General features: G+C 41.5%; 1 protein-coding gene across 2 annotated transcripts in view; it reads right to left on the bottom strand.

Annotated features, from left to right (window-relative positions):
* Positions 1-25,268, bottom strand: part of LOC126924248 (peripherin-2-like) — a 350,059-nt gene that overhangs the window by 279,853 nt on the left and 44,938 nt on the right. For both annotated transcript variants that reach the window (XM_050738531.1, XM_050738532.1), the window contains exon 2: positions 3,460-3,543. The gene's annotated coding sequence lies outside the window, so the exon portion shown is untranslated. The remainder of the gene's footprint in view (positions 1-3,459; positions 3,544-25,268) is intronic.

Below are 25,268 nucleotides of genomic sequence, written 5' to 3'. Positions count from 1 at the left end.
GGACGACAGTCGAATCGTTTCGTATAAATATTTATTTAAAACAACGCTTCTTCGAATTTCTCCATTCGCGAGCACATTTTGCCCAGAAATATTGTACGCAAGCTCAGTTGAATACGTGCAAAGTTACGTAAAATAAATATGCAAATAAAACATTAATCGATAATAAATTAAACGAGTTTAATTTCAAACAATTCTTTGGTATATTTATAACTTTATCACTTATTGCTATTTACTCGGACAAAATTAAATTTGCATATCGACGAGATAAACGTGTTTGTTTATTTTTGCGTAAAGAATTAATTTTTCGTCTGAATGTTCGTTGTAACAGTTTTTTAGAGTTCATTGATACTTTGATTCTGTAATCGCCGATGGTGAAAACTCCGTTTCGCAATAAATACATGGTATAAAGTGTCATGAGAATGTTTGAGATCGTTTTAGAAATCGTTGGGAATTACTTCCTAATTGCAAGCAGAGGTTTTATACCTACGTCGATTAATAACACGCTGAATTCTTCTTGATCCTTTAATGACAGATGATTGTCATTTCTCATTTCGCTGATACGTGGCAGTTGCAAAAATATTCGCGACTCCATAATTCTGTTACGTGATCCCATATGAGGTGACAATTATACGACACGATGAATACATTTATTCTACTCGAATATTTTATCGGCGCAATAATTCTTCCTTATTCGTAACAAATTACTCTCTCTCTACTCGAACAATTTGTTATAGAAATAATGGAGCGTGTAACACAACATTTTTATCAACTGTTCATTTTCAGTTAGTTCTGTAATTTTAATTCAAACGAATTACTTTGTCCGCAATTATGTTGTCATATAGAAATCGCGTATTGATAAACGTAATTTTTTTCCAAGTATTAGCTTAGAGAGCAGATAGCAATCGGATTAAAATTTCGCGTTAAATCGTGAGTTAGAAATTGAGTTAGGATTACATTAAGTTACCGCTAGATTGTGTTATGCCAAGTTTAACTAGGGATCAGTTTTCAATTAGATCCATATCGAGCTTGGATTCGAATATATGAGATTGAGTTAGGTCTATATCACATGCAGATGAGGTTACAGTAGCCTGTCCAATGTACCTAGGTGCTAAATTAAAGCGTCAAGTTGCGGCATCGATTATAGTAACAGCCCGGATTATATTACATGTATATAACGTTGCGCTCCCTTTTAAGCGGAGATTGAATCAAACAACGCGTTATGCGAATTGCAGCAATAAAGCGCAAGAGAACGAGAATACCGAAAAGGCCAACGAAAGAACTAATGACGAGGTTACCAGGAAAGGTACTTGGACGATAAGAAAGCAACCTAGAGACGCTGATAGGAATGAATAACGGTATCGTAAAAAGAGGAAAAAGACAAGAGGGAATAAGAAAACAGAAAAACAAAAAGCTTAATAAAAGTCTGTGTAGTAAATCGCAATTCCTTTAAGAAACTGATGCGTGGGAGATCTCTGAAAGGCGAGTATTTCTCAGCAACACAGAGAAGCGAAACAGAGAGAAACCGCTGTTTTAATTCGTTGTCTCCCTCGAGAGTCGACGAACTGTTTAAAATTAAATATATCAGAAAAACCGAAAACTAGGGCGATGTATGTGAACAAGAAACTCGAATACGAAGCAATCGAGTTTCCGCTGTAATTAAAACAGAAAAGGGATTCGATCTCAAGTAAATCGTGCAGATCGATCTAGACGTATGCAAGAATAATGAAAGTGCTGCGAGGAACAACTGGCGAAAGAATTTTTTTTATTTTGAAAGGGCAGAAGGTCGCGGAGATGCTCGGACGAAAAGAAGGGAAGTGGTTAACGAAGTGGCTGATTTGATAACAAGTCCAGAATTCCGCGAAGACCCTGTTGACCTAGAAACGTCGAATGCTTAAAGGGAAATATCGAATCGGAATGTAGCAGAGGATGAAAAATGCGCGCTTAATGCGTTGACGTCAACGTTCTCGGCCAACCATTCTTTATATCTGCGGCTGGAATGAACAGGTTCGCCTTTTCTCCCGAGATTTTTGCCCACGAAAAATGATACTTTTATCTTACAGACACGGATGATATTAAATTTTCTGCTACTCTTATTAGCAGATAATCACGCTCGTAACAGTAAGCGAATGAAAAATGTGTAGAACGCATAACCAATCCTATCTGCATGTATTACGATAATCTTAATCGTCCGTTTAGACATAAATTAATTTAACGTAAATTTGCGTAAATCACGGTCTAATAATTTGTGCCCGGAAAGCTACCAATCTTGGTCGTTCGTTCGTAAAAATCCATATAAATTAATTGCTTGCGTTTTACAAATTTCGTAAGATCCACGTTGTCTTATCATCTGCTCGTGTAAAATTGCGCTCGTTTCTTTCTCCTGGCCGAATAATTCGCCAGGCTGTTCGTTAGTTGCATCGTTCGTAACGACCTCCGTTTGTTCCATTTCACTGGACGGTAGAGAGAGAGAGGAGATTTTCAGGGTGGGAAAAAAGTCGCGGGCCAGCGGTGTTTCGTTGAAGTGACGACATAAGAGGCACCTCGTGAACCTTACGGCGTCACTAATTATACGAGCTCGTGTTCTACGCCAGATGAAGGGAAGAAAGAACGGTCGGGACAAAAATTTAATTACAACGGCCTTGTTTAGCGCCCAATCTCCTACCCTCGACTAACCACCGAGAGAAAAACGAAACTTCCTCGCCTCGTGACACGAAATACGGTTAATTTCTATCTAGTTTATTCGTCCACCAGTTTATCCATTTTTAATTTTGATTTCCAACAAAATAGTTTCAAATAGCCGAATGCTGTCGGAATTCGCGTTTTAGAAACACAAGATAGCCGAAAGAAATAAGAAAAAATTCGGATAAGGGCGAACGAGGACACGTCGAACAAGCGATCGGAAGTAGGCTTAACAGCTAATTCCGGTCGCCTAATTGCTAAATCGAGTTACTAATTCCCAGGCACGTCAGTTAGTTACAGCCATTCAGAGACTTCAATTGTTCCCAGCTGGCCGGAGAGTTTAATCGCGCGTAGTTACTCACTCAGTTACTTACAGACACTTCAGCTATTCGCGGGCTGCGAAATCGCTCGCAGTTAAAGCTACTTCGAAATCAATTTGTTACAAAGAGTCTCTCGCCAGACTTACAACCATCGGACACGATCGCGTATCCACTTTCGGCATAGATTTTCTATAATCCTGGCTTTAGAAACTAGCATCCATTTAACGTTAGAATTACTAACAAGTACTCGCAAGGAAATAATTCAGGCGTAATTCAGCCTGCAGCTTCGTAATTTATACAGAACGCAGATCTCGAGCGGAAAGCGTACATAATATCACGCGTATCGATCGATATTATAATTAGACAGCCGCGTGCTTTCGACGAATCAAGCGGTCAAACAGCGTTGAATCGATAGCCATATACTTGCTAAAGTTAAGAGCAAAGATTTGGATCCACTCACCGATATGCAGACTCTCTGTCGATCACTGTACCTGATGCGATTAGGTGCAAGATGATTCTCTTCTTCCGTGTGTACGTCTCATATCTGAAAAGAGAACTTGATTGAATAAAAAGTAACCGATTAACATCTGTAGAATCGATCCCACTTCGGAAGCAAGGATGGTCGAAGCTATTAAGATTTTAAGTAAATTGGAATAAAAGGTCGTGTAACACAGAATGTGGAAAAAAGTGTAGAAAAGTCTAAAATAATATAACACGTGGTCGCCTTCTAAGATATTGGAAATTTTATGAAACAAAAGATCGAATCACCACCACCCCTCGATTTTCAAGCACGAAACCAATAGATTTAAATCTACGATATATCGTGCATATAACGCTTAATGTAGCGTTTCTGAACGAAAGAGACTCACCCTCCGGAATTCCATTAATCGAAAGAAAACGCAACGAAAGTTTTCAGTCAGCTTGCAGCTATCGTTTTGCAGCCACGCGTACAAATCGTCGAACGTGGTGGTGGAAAAGTGACTGCGCGGCGTTTCAAAAGCGTACGGTACAAAGTTTCTCGGGAAAAGGAGAGTATTGTTCGTCGACTTTATCGAGACCGTTCTAAACAAATTTCTAACGACATTTCAGGACAGGAGGCGAGCATAGGATATAATCGTGTTCCCCGGGTAACTTTCTTAACGAGAGACTATTTACAAGCGATCGCGAAACCAATGACGGAGCTTTTCACTCGCGCAATTTCCTCAATTCCCTTACCCTTAATTGGCCGTTCGTTTTGCACCAAATTCAAGAATCTTGGGTCTTTAAGTAAGTTAAATCGAGAGAGTATAAATTAGAATTCTGCGAGATTCTCAGGTGTCTTTAAGGGGTTTGTTGAAAATTCTGCAGAATTTCTAGAGGATATGAAACATTGCTTGCATATGAGATCAGTCGTCTACGTCAAAATTTTCTGGAATTGCCGTTGTTCGAATATGAAGCGCTACGATGCTTTCTGGAATTTTATGAAAACTGAATTTTTACCAAGATATAAAGAGTTACGACGAAAAACGTCAACCCCAAAGCCCGTGAAAACAATTTACGCCCCTATTTACGCATCATTCGTTGAGTTGACGAAATTCTTACATCTAAACCCTCCACTCTTTTGATCTCGGAAGCCAGGACAACTAATAACCGCGTCCTTGAAGCGTAAAAAAATGTCCATCCCTCTTCACATTCCACTATCGAACATAAAATTCGGTAAACAAAGTTCTCAAATCTTCGCATTTTTAACGTCTTTTCAAAGATCTTTGCGTTTTAACTCAAAATAAGACGCAGAGCAATAACTGTACTCTTTAACGAAGTTTAACCGCGATGGCTGTGCTACGAAGTGTGTTACCTCGAGCTTTACAATTGCACGGGCACCGGTTAGATAAATTTTCCACGCAACGTTGATACCTCTAACCTCGCATTAACGTATCACCCAAGGATTAGTCGTGTCCTCTTAATTCGGCGGTAGAGGAACGTTCCAGGGGTTCGTAGGATACGAGGAAACTCTAAGCTTCGCCAGTTTGCGGTTAATAATAAACCTCCTGGCATTATGCCAACTGTAACGATGGTAGTCGCACGCACTCTAACGTCGTGTCGTAAAGCACACCTTTACACGTACACACCCTACAAATTTACGAGCTTCCTAGGAAGGTGTGTTTGTTATTAAACAATAAACAACCGGGTAAACGATCTAACTGGCGATTTATTTATTAATTTTTTTATTACCGTTGGTTCTTTATTTTTACTATCTTTTTTCTTCCTTTTTTACGAGGTAAAAAATATGGAATGAATGGAGCTGCCGCGGTGAAAGATTTGTCAGGATGGGATTAACGAATGGGAACGAAAGATCACCGGTGATATGGTTTTGGATTTTGTGTTTGTACGTGCGGTCGTCGTGGAAATTGATGGTAACGTTCGAAACTATAGCTCGCCATTGTTTCGTATTATTATCGTTGAAACTTACTATTATTAAACTACACCGATTAATTGGAAGATCGAGCCTTCCATGTTTGAATCGATCCTTCCTCTGGAAAATTAATCCACTATAGCGTCACTTTCATAACATTGATAATTGTTATGTCATATCGTTTTAACCAACTACGCTTTTAACAAACGTAATGGAATTTCGAAATGTTCCGCGTAACTCGCATAAAAGATATCTGCGAGCATTGGAATAATTGCATGAACCTGCGTGTATCGTTACACGGTCCATTAGGATTTTGCTTGTATTTTATTCCGTTACCCGTGGCGGTAATTTATACGGTTTTAAAGAGTCGAAAGTCTGAAAAACGAAAAGACGAAGGAGGACAAAGAGAGTGGCTGACACACGTCGCTTTATCTCAAGCGGTGGAACGTCTGCCGTGTGCGGTGTACAGTCGCTTCAATTTCTCAAAGCTATAACGCGAGACCATCCTGTCGTGTTTCGGAAAGAGCGAAAGAAACGAGAGACGCAGGGAGAGAAAAGGGAAGTCTGGAAACGGTGTTAATTGCCGGGCTTCGAGCGGACTTCATCGGCAGTTTAGCTGTCGGCGAAAACGTGGTCGTTTCCCCTCACCAAAAACCGAGATAAATTCGTGGATCTGGCTACGAGATGCTTTGACACGGCGCTTCATTGACACCGAAAGCTGTTTGCGTACCGGTTTGATACCGTTTCTTTCAAACGTATCGTGCCGAACAAACGGTGAATTTTCGCTCCAAGCAACGCCGTTATCCAACGATGACGAAAAATCAAGGACTGATCGTGTAATTTTCGAATTAATTTTCCTGATCCGGTTTCGTTACTTCCGTCTCTCACAAATACATTCTGCGAGTCAAAGTTGGAAAGATAAGAGAAAGATTATAGCGTCTCACAGCGAGCTATAGGCGTTTGAAACGATAAGGTGTACATAAGAATAAAGTGGAAAGAGTTGTTGGGAAATAATTTGAAACGATTTGGAAGGAAATTCGGTAGTGCAGTTTCACGAGGTGGAAATGACAAGTGGGGAAAAATTGTTGGCTGTCGGGCGCAGCTATAAAAGACTTCCGGTGTTTAAAATACAAATAGTCGCACGGGTGGCTTTATGAAACCACGGTGGCGGCGGTGGCAATATCGTCGACGAGTCTCCTAACGAAATATTGTTTCCAACGGCGGAGCGGTTCCAGTTGTTTGTTTAGAATTACCGAACGGGAATAAGTAAATATCGGGCGAACCACTCCAATCACAGTTCGTCACGGGGTTTACGGTATTCTGAATATTTGAATGAATCGTGACCAGGCAGAGAAACGGAAACCAGCTAGCGTAAATCACGTCTTGAGCAACTGATACCGCAAAACAACTCCATATACCCTGATAAACTGGCGATGAAGCTGGTAGAATAGGTAGTCGGTGGTCAGGTGCGACTATTCCACTTCGATCGTAGTCCGAATTGTCTACCCTTTCGATCGTGAAATATTGGTTAATCGATCGCACAAATCCGATAAAACAAGTTATATAGGCTCGCGAGGCTGTTCGAACATTTATAGAAACCTTCGACGAATATACTACACGTGTTATAGGAAACATTTCCGAAAGTTCATTCCTATTTCCTCGCAGCTTGAAAAACGCCACGGAAAAAGAAAGAAGGGAGAAAGACAATCGAACCCTGTTCGCATAATTATCGAACCGCAAACTAAATGTCGCTAATCCCTTGTTCACGGTGTCCTCGTCTAACCAGCTAGAATCGCTCGAGGACTCGTTGATAATCAGCGTTTCAACCAGAGAGGTGAGCATTCGTGGTCTGTCCGCGTGGAAGAGCAGAAATCAGGAACAAAAGCTGTTGACAGGTCGACGGCGGTGAGAGAAGAGGACGCGGCCGCGTGTCGATGATCAGCCCCAGCCGAAGAGCTGATTTCTCTGAAACGTAGGTGTCGATGGATCCTGGTGGACAAAAGGGGCCTAACGACAGACAGGTCGCACGCACATGCATTAACGAGATGGCACAATACAAAAATGGCGACAAGAACGACGCGACATAGCGGGACATCACCAGAGAGAGAGAGAGAGAGAGAGAGAGAGATGGGGTGGTTGCAACCCCTCTGTGATAGGAGTTGTGACGCGAGCCCGATACGAATTCGCTTTTCAACGAGCGCCAATATAAAGACGTGGGTCGCTTTCGCGTTTCTCGACACGAAGCTGGAGGCAGCCGTGGCTCTTTCTACGCGACGCACAAGCAGAAAACAGAACGGTAGCTCATTAGCGGTAACAGGCATCCGAGCAAGAGAGGAAGCTCGTTATCCATGGATACACAAACCTCGGCTACGTACGTACGAAGCTTCTTCGTAATATACGTAGCGTACGAGCCAGCTTCGCTGTCTGTGCGCCTTCTGCCTGTCTGTTTCGTCCGACCCTCGTCCTCCTGTCGACGAGCTTCCTCTTCCTACTCGTTTTGCCCACGCAACCTCGCTATCCAGCCTTCTTCTTTTTCCTTCCACGTCCACGAATCTCTCCCGGCTCACAGTCACTGTCTTGCGTCTTTGTTCGCGTCGAAGAAGCGTGTCGTCAGAGATGTTTCAACTGAAAAGTCGTTTATATTTTCTGGGACGTAGGTAGCGTGATTTTTGAAGGTAAGTCGGAGATGTTAGGTTAGAGAGTTGGCGCGATGAAAGTTCCGGTGGCTTTGGACTTAGCTCGAAAATAGATTTCTAGTTTATAAATGACTCGATTGAAAGATTTATTTTGATCGAAGCTGTATGGCGTAATATATCGACTAATTTTCATCGAAACTTTCTGACAACGCATATGCATTCTATCTTTTTCTTTTAAAATAGAGTTTCTTGCACCGAGTACTTTTCTCCTTGGTGCTTCACACACGAGATATCCCAAGTGGTCGTATCGAAAGGAAGAAACGGGTGTGTTGGCTTTGTAATTCAACAGGATATTTTTCTCTTCGCCAGGACGTGACCGTTCTTTCGCTCTTCTTGTCCGCGTCCATTCCCTCTACAAAGTAGATGTTAGCTCTTCTTTAATTCCCTCGACGATAGCCGTGCAATTTATTTCGATCGTTGGTACCAGCCACCTGGTCGAATACTTCCTCCTGTTCGTCAATATCCTCGCCCGTAAATCGATTTGGACAGTCGAGCACGCGTTCGTCTCGTTATTTGCAACTATCGTCTAATTGTTTGGACAACGTCTTCGCGCCTATCTGTTGACTTTCCTTCGCGAAAATATCTTTGTCTGTTAGTTCGCCGGATATTTACGAACCTATTACGAAATACCAGAGGAACGATCACTGCGGATTAGAAATCTAATCCACGCTATCCGGTGTACGAGTTATGGGACCGGTCAGGTTGGTCAGTCGGTGCAAGAACGTTTTCATCGGACCAGGCCGTGTATTTAGCAGGAAAACCATCGGGATCCGATCGAATGCGCCGCTGTCACAACCCTCTGACGTTACTCGGCGTAACCCGAGGAATGTTCGTTCCCAGTAATGCAATAACTGTGGCATCACGACGCCAGGATACCACGAACGGCTGACATTCAGATTGGTCGCCAGCCCCGACCAGTAAACTCGAAAGCATTCGCACGAATCGATAGATCGACTGCCGTGGAAAAACCAGTCGTCAATTAAAAATACTTCGATATGCACTTAGTATCTAGCTGTATTGCGTTGAAAAAACCGACGGAAAAATGGTGGGAATCGCAGGATCGAAATGTCCAACCAAAAAATAAAGGAGAACGTGAAAAATATTCCGAAACGATCATATCGTGGGATTTCCACCCTGTTTTTAATTTGAACAAAACCGAAGATGGAAATATCCTTCACGCGTGGAAATTTAAATAGATTTATACGGTTTGCTTGTGGATACCGTTTGACCGTATAAGCTACGATACTCCTTAGATTTCTCCTTTAATTTACTCTTTAGATATATCCTCTAACACTATCTAGTTCTATATTTGTCACTCAATCACGGGCGAAAAATTGCTGTGTCTCCGCTATAAATTTCACGCGTTTCTTGTTTCTTTATTTCTCCTTCTGGCTTTTTTCTTTCCTATTTAGTTTCTCGAATATATCACAGTCCCCCCGATGAGTTATACGTTCTGGGAAGAAGGGTTGGCCGTGACTCGAGAAAGTAGTCGAAAGACGGAAGGACTTTGGCCGCTTGCGAGCCCCTTAACTCTACTTTGCGACTTCTTTCCTTTATCGTCCGTACGCGGAATTTAACTCAAACGGATTTCAGGACCAGATCAGCTCGAGCGTGTGATCGTTGATATAGGAGTTGGCTCCGTACGCTGAATACTTTGTTTCAATGTCGAAACACGACGGCCAGACGAAAATACAGAAAGAGTTCGAGACTACTGGTAAATAAACGTATTCGTCGTTTAGTTAAAAACGTAAGCGAAAATCTAACCGAGAACTACATCGTACGTTGAGAACTAACGTAGCTAGGAAATATAACTCATCTTGAAATTTGAATAGAAATGCATGTAAAATTATTTATTTTACATCGTTCTTAAAACGTATCATTCCCGAAATTCGCATCAGCGATCGTTCTACCAACGAGTATTTTAAAAATCCAAATTCTCCCGTATCATGAAGCTTCGACATTTTAATCTTTATTAATGCTAAATATTCTGTTCGCTGCAATTCATGATAGGTGACAGGAATCGATCTTCCTCTGCGGACTCAATTATGCCGCGTCGCTGTACGTGAGAATTCCACTTAAGTGCAAGGGACTATCGTTGTAGGATGTTGCGCGTATTGACATGTCGGTTAACGATGGTGGTTAATCAAAGCGGCCCACCGCCATTGTGTCTGGCGACAGCGCGATTATGTCGCGTTTCGATAATTGCTGTCTTAGCTTATATCGTAACTAATTATCCTAATATCACGTTACACCGTTCTATACATTAGGTTCACTTCCGTTACCGCGTAACATCGTCTCACCAATAAGTCGACTAATCAATGATCCCGATTAATGGTTAAACTATGCTCTCCAATCGACGGCTAAATTCTATTCCCTGCTAACCGTTGTTGCTTCCCGTGACCGACGCGCTCGTCTGCTATCTTCGTCCCTTGCATTATTCATAAAAGCTACCGTATTAAATATTCATGTTCGTTCAATTTCCGATTTATTCCCCTCGCCTGATTATTCGCCCATCTGGTGCATTTTTGACGAGCTCCCTGCTCGGTTATATTTATTTTCCAGAGAGACGATTTTCAGTAATAGGAGGTCGTCTGTTTCTAAGGATTTAGGGTTACAGATTTCATTTTTTTCTTCTCTTCGCGGCAACACCATTAAACGAAGTTCTTTGGTTGATTTATGCGACTTTGAGGGCGGAGGTAGCGACCCGGAACGACAAATTCTGTAAAGGTGCGACACGATTGTTTCATTCCGTTACACTCGCAATTTCTCTGCGCTTCGACGCCGTTCTAAGTACTTTACGGCAGCCTCTACATAAGGCCATCATCGCCTATCAAAGTCACATTTACTCAGTGCTTAAACCAAAACGCAACGGCGAGAAATAAGAGCTGCAGGTAAAGCACAAAGGTAGCACGCTCGTAATCTCTAGTTCCGAGAAACGATTCCCGATAAAAGAGCATATTTCTCGTGAAAGGGCGACCGAATAAAATTTCGAATAAAAAATTTACGGGTCGAACGGCGTATCGCGATATTCGATCGCGAGTCGCGCCCCTTTCGAAAAAGAAAGAAGAAAAAGCAAAGAGAAAGGGGGGATCGATTCGAATCGGCGCTGTAAAACGCTGCGCTCTTTCACCCCGCAAGTTATACGATCCACTTCGTCTCTGTGGCGAATAAAAAGGGATGGAATAAAGAAAAGAAAGAAAAGGAAAATTAATTCGCGGCCACTGTTGTTAAATCGAGCGGAACTCAAACTTTCAGTGGATGAAGCGGTGTTCGTAGCCATCTGTGCTTTATGTTTCCTATGTACGAACGTTCTTAAGAAATTTCGATTGTGCGTCGAACAACAACGCCGCTTTCCTTAGTTAACTCCTTAACCATGATTTACGTTCGAGAATTTTGGGCCGAAAACGATCATCGTACTACAAACTATGCCCGTAATATTTACGTTTGGCCCGATCATCGTACTACGGGCTATGCCCATAATTGTAGGTTAAGGGGTTAGTCATCTTATGTAGCGTTTTCCATTCTTCGAAATATAACGCATGCGCTTCAAAAGCAAAACGTAACGCAAGACAAAATAATTCAGTGCCATACTAGAAATGGGAAGAGATTGGGTACCGCTTCGAATAAAAAAGATGGACGGACATGGAGCCGTAGCACGCCTCCACGCGCCATTTATGCTGAATACATATTTTAGCGGCAACCTGATTCCCAATTAATAGATTTCACCGATTGCAACGCCGGTCAAAGCCGGAGTACGTTAATTAACTCGTTAATATTGATCAGCCGTTACCAAAATGCAACATCCTGTAATCTGTACGTCTCTAAACTTAAAATTCGCTGTGGGAGCAGGAGTTTTGAATAAATTCTATCTTGGCAACTTCGATGGATTATTGAACGAGTTGGAGCGTTTGTTTGAGAACATGGTTTCCGAAATTTCATTGCAGAGAGAAATTACCAGTGAAAGCAGAATTCAGTTGAAATGTTCCACGTTAGTAACTTATTTATCGGACAGTTCTATTTCTGCGACTCCATGCAAAAACATAATCGTTAATTCACGTACCATAGTCATAATATACTCGGTAGCATCGCCAATTACGTTGTTTCTATTATTATTATTATCAGTGATTTTGCCTGCATCGTAAGACACCGAGGAATAAATAAAACTCAGTGGCAGAATTATTCTCAAATTTAGTATCGCTGCAGGTTCGCTACTGACGTCACGCTATAGTAACAAACAAACGATGTGTAAGATATTCCTACGTCTATCTGCGATTAACCGAACGATCTCGTTTCGAAAATTCAATCTCTACCGCGTGATAAACGCCTTTGCCTCGGTTCATCAGAATTCGCAATTCCTGTAGCGAGAGAAAACGGAGCACGAAGTCAGAGTACAACTGGCCAAGATCCAGGGGCGAATTTCGTACGCCAGACTCGCGAGTCGCTACCCTGTCGTCGTACGGTGTATTGTTCGCGTCCTCGGCGAGGATCGTGCGCTGGTAGAGAGAAGAAGCCGAAGGAAGCTGTTGGTGGCACGGGAGCATAGATTATCCGTGGGCCGACAGGCAGTCCGGAAATTACTCGTTTCGACGCGACGAGCAGAGAATTCAAAGTCGGTCTCCTTCCTTATTTGTTTATTTCACGTGTCGTGAACTGGTTGTTGGCCGGTTGGGTCAACGCCAGCCACGGTATTGCTTCATAAATCCTCCCCGAGGAACCCGTGCATCATCTAACTCCGTGTCGCAAATAGCGTCGACCATGTACCAATAATCGGACGTGTCCCCGACGATTTATAGTTGCACAGTGTCCATGTGCGAGTAAGTCTCGTCGATCGACTAACAGAATCGCGATTTCTACGAGAGACGTTATAAAAATTGGAACTTGATTACAACTCGATATAAACAGGCCCGCGAAAGTATTCCATTACTTGTAGACGCCTTTTATGAAGACATTGGAATTGGTGATAGCAGTATATTAATCATAGTAATATATATATGTAGTATCGTGGACAAAAGGCCTAAGATATCGGCCGAACCGTAAACAAAGTCGCGAGAGCCGCGGCATCGTCGGGTACATCAATGTGTCGTCGGTCCTTTTAAGTGGATAGTTTCGTGGAAAGGGCCTGCGTGACCCTGGCCACGGTCGTTTCGGGACACGTGTTCCGAAGGACGGGAAAAGACAAAGAGACGCTAAAGGTAGAGTTAGTGGAGAAGCCGGAGAGGACGGATGCAAAAGGTGTGCAGAGTGTGAGTTGAGAAGCGAGAGCGAGCGAGTGTAGAAGCCGGAGAGTGTGAATCGGGAAGTCGAAAGCCGCCTATGAGAATAAGATGTACGACAGCATTGTAATCATTTCGTTGCTTCGAATACTATTTATTAAATCAAAACATCATTACTTGTCCTTTCCTCTAAGACCCATTTAGATACTACATATATAATATGATTGAAGGCATGGTTAGAGTTAGGTTAAAGTTAAGGTTAGGGTTAGCACTAGGATGATCCGCGTTGTCTGTCTACTTTTTCTCCGTCCGAAACTTCGCGTATTTTTGGATTCGCGTTTGGCGGGAGCAACGTCGCCAGGGGAAGTTGGCGACGTAGCGGCATTTTCTTCGGGCCCGGACAGAGGATCGTGACGTGACCGATCGTGACCGCCTGGTCTCGCGTCGTCGAACCCTTTGGGAAATCCACGGTTTATGACACCAGCCATTTGCTATTGAGACCGTTGTGAAATACTCTAATGAATCGTGCCCCGAAGAAAGTTATTTGTTGGGAACTAGCGGCTTTCTCCAAAGTAGTTTTGCTGCTTCTTGGACCACAATTTCTTCTTTGACGGCAGTACTAGTCACTGCATGATTATAGTAACTTATCGTCGCGAAGAAAAATGTATTGCTCGTTCACGCAAACTTTTGCCATACGAATATATTTGCACGAAGCATGGAACTGGAAATGGGGTTGAAAGTGGGCCCAGGAAAAATGTAGGGGAAAATTATTTCAAACGTGACGGAATTACCATACTTGACACTCAGTTCCCAGCGTATCCTTGAGGGGAATTTTGCTTAGTTAAGTCGGCTTTGGGTTAGATTCGGGTTAGGTAGAATTGGAGATGGAAACACGAAGAAACGTGAATGGAAATGGAAACGAGACGATGACGTTCCACAAGGAAGAGAAAGGTCTAGGCTTTCTCCGGAAAGATTACCTCGAATCTTCTTTGCGTCGCTATCACGGAAAATCACCAGGAAAACATGAAACATTCGCTGACACAATTTGCAAAAATTTATAATAAAAAACATACAATAACTTTGAAATCTCTCGCGTTCTCTCCTATTTTCATTTTTAATACGAATAAAGTTTATCCATCTTCTCGACATAACAAGCTGAATTTACCGATTTATTAATATCATCGAATCGCTAACTAAAACGACAAAATCACGATGATCGAATCCCGGTGATTAACGTTATCTAAAATCATCATCGGTCAACCATCCTGAACGCACGGTAACATTAATACCTGACAGCGTTAACGAAGAACGGATAGAATCACCGGAATATCCTACGGATCGCGTTACCCAGCCAGGAACAATACTCGATCGGCGTAAACTCGCCATTATGCCAATTACAAACAGCTCTCGGTAACTAGATCGGAGATCGTGGAGTAATTCGAGATACCGCGTTTGCAAACCGATTACCGTCGCTATTCCAGGTGATTGATGCAATTCTAGATGTTTTCATCCTCGTTTTCGTTAAGCTGCGATCCACAGAATCAAACTACAACGACTCCATCCGATTTTCATTGTCCTCGTTTCGTAGCAAACGTATCTTTGTATTTAAAAACTAAAAAGAAAAAAACCCTGAAAGATTATATCCTAAAATTTATATAATTCGAAGAAAGTATGTTTTATATGTCGCGTTTACAATTTCAATTCTGTTTGGAAATTATAATAGGTTTGCACTAATCGTCTGCAGAAAGTGGACGATTACGCTGGGTCTAATACTACTGCAGTTCTGCTTACCGATAGCGTCCATGGTGTGCCTGACTGTGCAGCGTCTAATGCTACTTAAAGTCTACTTCTTGATGCTATTTATAGAGATGGTACCTGATTATACATACTTGATATTACTTAGAGTTGCTATGTACAATGGTTTCTATGTGCCGATGATTTACATCAACTGTCCGACTATAAACAGCCTAATACTACTTATAATATCGCGCTTGCAAAATCGATCGCAGGACGATTGCAACGATTTCCTCTGGTTTTGATAGTTCTCGCTCGGTACGGAGGATATTGTCGTGTTGAAAAAACTAAAAAATCTCGTCGATATGTCGGCGTTTGTTTTGTCATAGCTCGAGGACTATCGAGCTTTCGACAAACCTGTGACGATATACAGAATTGGATGTATGAAACGTCGATCCTTGTCATTTAGAAAAATCTTTCTGTAGTCGACAGGTCATAGTTTGTCGATGAAAGATAGAGAATAATTGACCTATAGATTCAAATTTAGTAAAGTGCCAGAGAACGATGGAAGACAAGTTTGAAGACTACAGGGGAAGGCTACGACGAATCGAATTTCCTACTTTGCGCAGAAAAGTAGCTTCAATAAAAAAAAAAAAAAAAAAAACAGTACCTTGTCAATCGATTGCATGCTACTAAAATTCTCTTTTTATTCAGTTTCTCGACTAATAATTGTCCTGATCTTTCACGAAACTTTGTCAAGTTACCAGCTACTTTTATAAGATTAACATCTTCCGACGTGATAGATAGTTTAATCACAGAGCAACGTTCAAATCAGGAAATCAACAAAGACGCACTTATGCCTTATCCTGTGATTTTCGCTTTACAACGCGTCGTGTTCCTTCGTCGTCTCTGGGTAACGAGGCTTGAAATATGCAAACGATAAACGCAACAAACGACAAGCACCGATCGTATAGCCTCGAACAAGTCAAACTTAAATACAAAAACGAAACTACGTAACTGTGGATTACGTCCCACTATAATTCCGTGTTGGAGACTTTATCGCTAAGCCGAAAGAAGTAGCGTAATGACTGGTTGCTGAAAGAAACGATCGGCATACGTCGAGTGGCTGTGGCGTTCGCATCTTTCAAGCCTCGTTACCAAAACACAAAGCGAAAACGGAACATAAAATATTCTTGCATCGTTCTAAAGCACCTATTGGTTTTAATTGTTTATTAACGAACCACTCTCCGTTTCGCAACGCTAAAAGACAGTAGTAAAGGGACATACGTAATAAGTTATACTGTATAACGTAAAAAGACACTCGTAAACGGCAGAAATCGACGCAAAACCGTCTTTAAAGCTTTTCCATCCGCGTTCTTCATCCGCCTGGGTCGTATCTGTGGCGCAGCGAACGCAAACTATTCGTGAATAATTACTACGAGATAAAACGAATTGAAACGCTTTTTAATCAGAATTAAGTGGAGGGTGCGGCCATATTTACCGTGGGCCGAGTTGCGCGCGTTAATTAGACTTGATTAAATTCAGGATCAGCGGTTCTAATTTGTAACAAAAATACTGTCCGCCGTCCAGGCAGGGTTAATTAAGTAAACTAACGCGACACTACGACTAGAACGAAGCGTCGAGAACGCGTGCCATTCAAAACGTTGTCTATTTCGAATGCACGAATAGAGTACGGTATATAAATAGAAGGTGCTTTTTAATAGAAAACCAAGAGAGAACGGACAATGAACGCGCGGACAGGGGAGGATAGTAGCTTCCTTCTGGCGCATAAATCTTCCTGGCTTAACTTTATCGGCGTCACGGAGCAGGCTTCCGCCAGGAAGAGGGTCGCGCCCTCTGAACAACCAGGCTAAATTAAAAGAAAGGATTCGAATGAGACCGCGGCCGGCGAAAGTAATCACTTTATCTGTAGCCGCCACTCTGCCCAGGTCTCGCTAATCTCGGTCCTCGTTTTAAGGCCGAATCGTCTGCCACGGGTCTACCTCCTCCATTTCCCGAATCTCGTTTCCATATTCGCCCATTCGACCGCTCTTCGCAAATGTGTCATGAGACATCCAGTGCAGCCGAACATTCGGTCAAGACAGATGGACCGACTCGTTTCCGATTTTACAAACCTGCTTTACGGAGTAAACAGGATTTATGGAAATCTTTGGAGAGCGAGTAATCGAGAAAAAGTGGAATCGCGCGTTTCTACTGATTTTGGATATTGAACGATTGGATCGAATCTTTGAATCTGTGATCTTTTCGCATTAACCGCTACGTTTTAAAAGAAATCAATTAATTTTAACGAGTATCGGTTAGCTTTGAACTAAGCTGTATTCTGTTAAAAATAAGAATATAAGTCACGTTGTCAACCAGCGCGTTGTTTGTTTACGATTTAACAAATAACTCGGAAGATCGTCATACCCAAATGTCAAAGTAGCAATAATGCACTCGTTTCATTTCAATTCCTTTCAAATCCATTCCGTTTTCCCTAAAACTTCCCGCGTTTTACCCTCAAACAGTGGTCTTTGACAAATTTCTCTCGTGCTTTCCTCCTGAAATCCGTTTCAAGGAACTGTTCGAAAGTAAAATATTAGGTCATACCATAAGTTCGTTCCGTTTTTCGAGCGGTTATATATGTTAAGATTGTTTACATACCTTTCAGTTTCATGAAAAAATGTAATCCCCCTCTCGTTGTACAACTTCTTCCCATTTTTCAAGTGCATTGGTCCCTTATCGCCGTATGTTTATAAATAGACACATGAAATGTATACACAAAAGTCGGCACGAACTTATAGGATGATCTAATAGTACCTGACGATACGGTAACGATACAGGTAGGTTTGCTTAATTTCCACACGAAGGCAAGATCGCCGAGAGAGCCTGGCGGACAATCGTTGGAACGACGTCGTAAACTTCTTTTTCCACGTGACTGTCGGTCATTACGGTGTAACGACACCGACCCTAGTTTGCAAATCATTCTTTCCGCCTCGATTCCACGGCGCAGTAAAATCCAGGCACTCGCTGCGGCTGGCATATCAACTATTTGTTATCCTAGCGAAATAACGAGCTGATACGCGAGCTCGCATAAACACGACTCCGCGGCTGCGGCTGCGGCTGACAACGCGTTCCCGAGCTTTATCTGTCACTGCTATATACGCTACACTATTTTCAGTACACGTGTAATCGTTGCACACGAACAATTACACGAGTGTTCCTCCAACTAAACACCATGTTTGTTAAACTTTCGTCGACTGGCTGTTCCATCGGAATACCGAATACTAGATTTCGATACTGCCTCTGTACTCGTACAGGTGTATTGTACCGTTCACTGTGATCGTTTGCTGTAACGATATTTCAATTTGGCCACTGTGTAGGAATCAATGACGAATTGAAAATTCGTGAAATTAGAAGACTGCAAATTTTAATTGCCTGCTACAACACATAGCAACAATGTATTTTACTATTTAACGTATCCAACTTTGTTATCTGATGCTGTATAATATACTGGACAAGCTTAGAGTTAGTATGAATATATTATTTCTAGATCTTGTAAGAAGCAATTAAAATTTGCAGCGTTCCGATTTCACGAAAAAATAGTAACGAAGTTCTTATTTCCAATTCATCGGCGTATATGTATATACCGCTACATACACTCGTTGTTTAAATAACATGGCAGGTTGATTGGTCGATAATACAGTCGCTACCTCCGTGTAAATTTAACGTCATTTCATCGAGGAACTCGATGAAGAGGACAAGAGATCGCAAGAAGCTGAAGCACAGCCGAGAAGAAATTGGAAGTCGATGTATCGTGACCTGATCGCAATTAAAGCTCGATCGAGGAACGTAAAAAAAGTCGTTGGGAACGCGTCCACTTTCACTGTGAACGGTGGTGGAATTCGAGCACATAAAGGCGAGGAGAGGGACGGTGAAAAACAACTTGGCCGCGTAATTAAATTCTCGAATGGGCGGGGCGAAGTCGCGCTTTAAATTCGCCCGCGTCCTCATTTTCGCGTAATTATCGGAAGAACCGTGCGCCTTCTCGTAATTAATCCAGCAATAATCGTCCAGGAAATTCGTAAACATCGTATCACGCGTTTATGCGAAACAAACGAAAAGCAAACGCTAATGACGTCGTTGCCCAGAGCATGAGCAATTTATTTTAAATTTCGACCAAATGGACGTTTCCATCCGTAACGGCAGCGACAATGAATGCGTTCTCCTTTTTTATTTCCTTTCGCGTTTAACTTAAATTTTTGTTTAGAATCTGTATACTTAATCGGCACAGATATCGTTACCACGAACTCCGCCTCCAAACAACGAAACAAATTTATTTGACAAATTAAAGACGGATATTCTAATCCTACGCCCGACGTTCGAAAATATGGAAAAGAATTCTCTGCCAAACGTAGTACGTTACAGATACCGGGAAAGCGAGATTCACGCGGCAGATCGATCATTTGTCAGTTCGATCGAGCATAAACGCGCAAAGAGCCAACTCCTAGCCGCCCCTATATTTCTCGTTTCATTTCAAAAGAAGAAAAACAACATCTACCGATAATGATTCGATTAACAACGACGGATGAAGGGAGAATGAAAGTTTCTGGAATTTTGTAAGATTCGAAATGTAAAAAGGAGAATGTAAAAAGGGGACGAGGAAAAGGAAAAAGGTGGCGTGACATCATTTACGAAGGTCGACGTCACGTTGCAGGGTAAAGATTCTATAGAAAAGCTCGAGCGAGCTGTTGACACGCCAGCCTATTACGGACTGGCAGCTTTTATCCGACAAAAGAGGGCATTTAGGCGGTGAAATTGTAAATTCAATTTCCTGCAAACATCCGCCTCTGTCCCACCTAGTCGTGTATTTTTTACAAGACTGAATTATTCTCTTTTCACCGGCACATTTTCCAACGTCTTTTTCTTATACTACGTCAGCCTTCTCATTGGTTTTGTTTCTTCCTTTTTCGCGTTCATATGAATGTTTGTAAGGTTAATGTTGAGAATTTTAGATCTTAATAGCCGAAATAATGATATAGGAACACTAAATTTATACTTAGAATTTATATTAGAATAATTATATATTTATTTGATAAACGATTTCAAAGATATTCATCGATACACACTTGCACGCGTCTCAGCACTTTCTTCCATACCCAACTGTTAACCGACTGAACAGTTTACATTCCTTTGTTTTCGAGACACCGCCCACACACATACTTCCACACACTGGTATTCACATACAAGTATTACTACTACGCAGCTAACCTATTCTAGCACATAAAATTATACATTTCTCAATAGTTAAATTTTCGAATTCAATACAGTTGTTTTAGATCAAAGATTAAATATTTATTTGGAGATACTATTCGGTTTTACAGAGGACATTTTAGAAATATTTTATAAAATCGGTAATATAAGCAAAACGCAAATTTTCGACAAAATATTACGCTATCGTGCCAGATACTAGCAATTTTTCAACGACGCAAAAATCTTCCTCGTTACATCGAAACCACTCACACACCTCGAGCTTACCTCGAGGAAAAATATAAAACTGCGCGTCAAGCGTGCCTCGGTGCAACAGAGAATGCTCTTCGACCAGATACGACTATTGTTCTTCGGAGTTCTTACTCCATCTCGTTCTGACCCAGTTCGCTAACAACGAGACAGCTTGTGTAGGCAGGGCTCGATTCTGGCCAGGTGCACCCACCGGTGTTAACTTTTTGTCCAAACGCTCGAAATTTCCCGTATTCGAGAAAATGTAAAAACCGTTAGCTACCTGGAACCACCTTAGCCCGTAAAAGATCACGGAAGGGTTGGTATGGATGTCCTTAAAGTTTTTGCTTGTTAATTTGCGAAACTACTGGGTCGCGCGAAACTAAAGCAATTTCGAATTTTCAAATTTAATCTTAAATTTACCGAAAAAATATTCATGAAAAAGTTTGTAGAGTATTGGGAAAATAAATAGATATATAAAAGACACCACTGTAGAGTAAAATTTCGAAATTTACTTTTTCCGCAAATTCACAATAGTCGATATCTTGCCAAAAATTCGTATTATCACTGCCTGAATAAATTTCAAAAACATCCACGGTTACCTATACTCGCAAATTCTAATATCTCATACGAGAACATAAATCAATCAAAAATCATGCGCATCGTCCGCTCAATTACAAGTTCTCTTCCAATATTCACCTATTTGTTAAATAGACAGTACATTTATATTGTACGTGTGAGAGCGAAGAAGCGAAGAGCAAGCAGACACATGTATGCACCTCCTGCCTAGAGTGTATGTGAGCGTCGCAGGACATCCAGGTCTGAGTTGGTACAAAAGAGCGATTAGAAGAAAACAAACAAGCAAACGAGTGTGTTGTCGAGTCCTCCAGAGAGTCCTTCCTACATGTAGAGCTAAATTTATGTAATTTGTAAATAAATTTTAACTTTTTGTTCTCTCCAAATCCTCTATATACTTTAACACTATTAAAGAGTCTCTTAAAACAAACATCCGCGCTAAAAATTGCAATAATAATTTCCATCATCCTGAACGTTGTTCCATTCGTCCGATCGAGTATAAAAGTCTCCGGTCGCTTCTACCTTCTCGTCGTACATAAACCGATAGGAAATGATAAAGAAACTGAGGATAAATAGGAAAAGCAGAACTTTGGAGATATTTTGCGCCATACTATAAGTCGACGAAAATATCACGGCGGACGGTGGAGAGAAAATTTTCGAGATTTGGGAAGAATCGAAGACAAGACGAGACTCTCGCTGTGAAATTAAACGAGCGCTTTCGCAGGACGTAAATTGTTTACCAGAGGCTGCCAAGGGATTCCGTCGGAACTAACTCACCCCTGTTGCCAGGACGAAAATTCGCGCCTCTTGAATATATTCATGATTCCGCCCGGTTGAAATCACGAGGCCGACAGCGCCGCTTTAAAATCGCGTTCGAACGACCGAGTGACGAAGCGGACGCCGGCTGACTGCGAATTTTATGCACGATGGCTAGGCTGTCGGTGTTGGCCTGGCAACCTACGGGAATTTGTATTCCCGTGGGGAAAGGGCGAAGGTTGAGAGTCGTCTCGTGCGATGGTACAGGCGGGAAATTTGTTCGACCTACGTGGGGTGGCGAGCGGGTTGCTTTTGAATTTCGTTGGCTTTCGAACGGAGATTGATAAGGTTCCAGATACGATTAGGTTTCGAATATGTGATGTCAAATTTGAGGGCGGGTATCCAGGATTTTGTTAGGTCTACGAGAAGCGTCGAGGCGTTGCTTAGCATCGCAAATGCACCGAGTTTGAATTAGATTGACACCGAATTGCATTTCGTTTGGTAATAAGCTGCCGTACGTACGGAATACGTAATACCGAAGCGTGTAATCAGCCGAGTTACAATAAACGAGAACGATCGGTGCAGAGTTACAAGTATAGCACGACATTAGGTTCATCGAAAGATTTTGTAGTTTTTTTTTTCTTTTTCGTGCTTTCCACATCGAAATGTCTAGCAACCCTTTGGTGCACGAGCTTTCTCGATTTATCGGTATTAAATTTGTTTGATAGAATAAGATAATAAATTTAATTAAAGAATAATCAGCTAATAGTTAAATTTATTTTGAATAAAATATAGAGCAATGGTTAAAATAAATGTGATCGTGTATATTTTATTAGATAGATAATTTATTTATTGGAAGATATTCTGGCTTGAATATATAAAGTCGATAGCTAGAATAAGCAAACTATTAAACTTATCGTTATGAATAATTTAACGATTAAGTGGTTATATCAATCTTTGATATAACATCCATCATCGTTTTTTTATTCTATCTAATCAATTTATTCTATCGCTACAAAATTTATTAAATTTCTTTTATTAGAATATTTTTGCAATACGCTTACTTCTATTCGTCTTGTAGCTTTAAATGATCAAAAATAAATCTTTTTACGTTCCAAATACGACAGTCTTTTTCGGAAATCCTTAACAAAAAAAAACTTCGGAAAAGATTAGCTTATCCAAACTTGCTACCCCGTTACTAAATGCCAATTTCCAAAACGAATAGCTCTATGCAAAGACAGTTAAAAAAAAGAAAAGAAAAACAAAATAAATCTGTTCGAACAAAATTCTGGCCAAAATTCGAGATACATCTTTACGACTGCGTAGATCAGCGTATTGAAACTGTAGCAGTGATCCGCACCACGAAACAAGATTTCCATTTATCGTCGTAAAACCGCGAAACGGATCAGTTTGCAGATTTTACGCGTTTCTGATGCGGTACCATATTCAATGATCACTGTGCAATCTCCAGCAGACACCAGGTCGTTCCTCGGGACAGCTTGAACCCCTTCCTCTTCTTCTTCTTCTTCTGGTTAGGAGCAGTTCGCTGGAAGTTCTTACTTCCAGCTCGAGTCACGTCGAAAGAAGGACGGATTTTATGCATGTCGTCGTTCTGTTCGAGATTTCGTGACTTAAACCGTGAACAAGTTAGCGGCGGGCCGACGAAAACAAGCGACCGCCTGTAAACAGAAGTTGCAAAAATGGAACGTCCAAGTACTTCCACGCTTATCGTTCCCTTTCTAGCTATATGTACTCGCCTACTGAATTCGTTACGACGCGATGTTGCGAAATACGAAAGGCTCTCCGTTTCTATTTTCTCGAAAACCACATACAGCGGTGACCTCCTTTATTTTATCCTCTCACCTTTATCACGAAATTGCGAGAAATCGTGTTTTAACGATAAACGATACTTGGGGCCGTCGGCTATCGACTTCCCAAACGTTGGCTCAAGCACGTTACCCAAGTCCTTACCGAATCGTCGGTCATAAATTACGGTAAAGCTAACTAACGACGAGCTATCTGCCATTATATCGGGATGAAAGTGCGTGCTGCTGACACATGTACCAGTATATTCGAAACTTATCCTTAGAGTGCGTTATTCGCGCGCCAAACAATTAATCAATTAATTAGATCCACGGAGAATTTGAAAAGAAATTCAGTAAGATTTGCTGAAAGTAAAGGAAAGAGCATTTGTGTAGAATTTTTTTGGAGGAGACGCTTGGACGAAAAGTTGTAAAAACTTTCCCCATCCCTATCCTGGATCTTTGGTATTTCCCGGGTTCCTCGGAGGACGCATAAATTTGTTTGCTACCAGAATGTGTAACACCGGAGGTTCTGCCAACGTTCCGCGGACAAAGACGACTGAAAACAAGCGAGTCAGACTGGCCGAAGAATCGAAAAGGAAAGATGTCAGCAAAAGCCTAACTTGTATCTCGTTTGACTTTCGCTTTAACGAACTCGACGGCTGACTGCTAGCTTAATTGCCCGTTTCTTGCAATCTGGAAAGGTTCTCGCGAACAGTCATAGTGTCTAGGAAATTTCTAGGTCATTCGTCGAAAGGCGTTTCCTCTTAAATGACGCAAAAACGGAGGGTCTCGCACGAACGAAAGCAAACATCAATTCGCGCTGGCACTAGAACCCGAAGGCAAAGCGAATCGCCATGAAAGTCGAAGGGAATAGAATTGTCTCGAGAGCTAGCGTCGTCCCTTCATCCTCTTGTCTAGACCTTCCGGCCGATGTTTCTACAGTCTTTGTCAAAACTGACTGGTCGATATCGAAAATAATCGTGGAATCGTAATTTTATCCCTGCAAATCGCATGACAAACTCTTTTTACTGGTTAAGAAAATATCTTGAAAATATTATATACGATTAGGTTATAACCATATTTTGGGAAGTGGAAATGACACGGTAGACGGAGATTTCTTAGAAATTTTGGGTGCAACAACTGTTTCGTCCTTTCTGAATCTTTATGAAGCTAATGAGATATAATTCAGAAATCGGATAAGCTAAGTTATTCCACTATTGCCTGACATTAAGCTCTCGCACGATCACGAAGTAGATTCAGCGTTAGGCTCCTTGCAAACGGTTCAAAAGCTCTAATTAAGATAAGGCAAGTTGCTACGTTATCGGCTATTGGATCTAGATTTCTCGTGAAATCGCATTTGGCTATTAATCGTATAGGATGAATTAATTTATTAATCGGTAAATTTAGGGATTAAGAGACTGAACAATTGGGAGGAGACACGCTACATTATAAAATATTACAAAATAGCCTTTTGCGTAACACCTGAAAAATATTCATTCCCCAAAGAAATTAAACTTTTACTTCGACCTGTATCACAAAAAACAGTGGAAACTTTCTCTTAACGAAATTTTACTTTTCGCAAATGTTTTCCAAGATTGCTG

The sequence above is a fragment of the Bombus affinis genome, chromosome 14, assembly GCF_024516045.1.
Source record: "Bombus affinis isolate iyBomAffi1 chromosome 14, iyBomAffi1.2, whole genome shotgun sequence".
NCBI lineage: Eukaryota > Metazoa > Arthropoda > Insecta > Hymenoptera > Apidae > Bombus > Bombus affinis.
The sequence above is the reverse complement of the archived record's forward strand: the minus strand, read 5'-3'. Positions and strand labels throughout refer to the sequence as shown.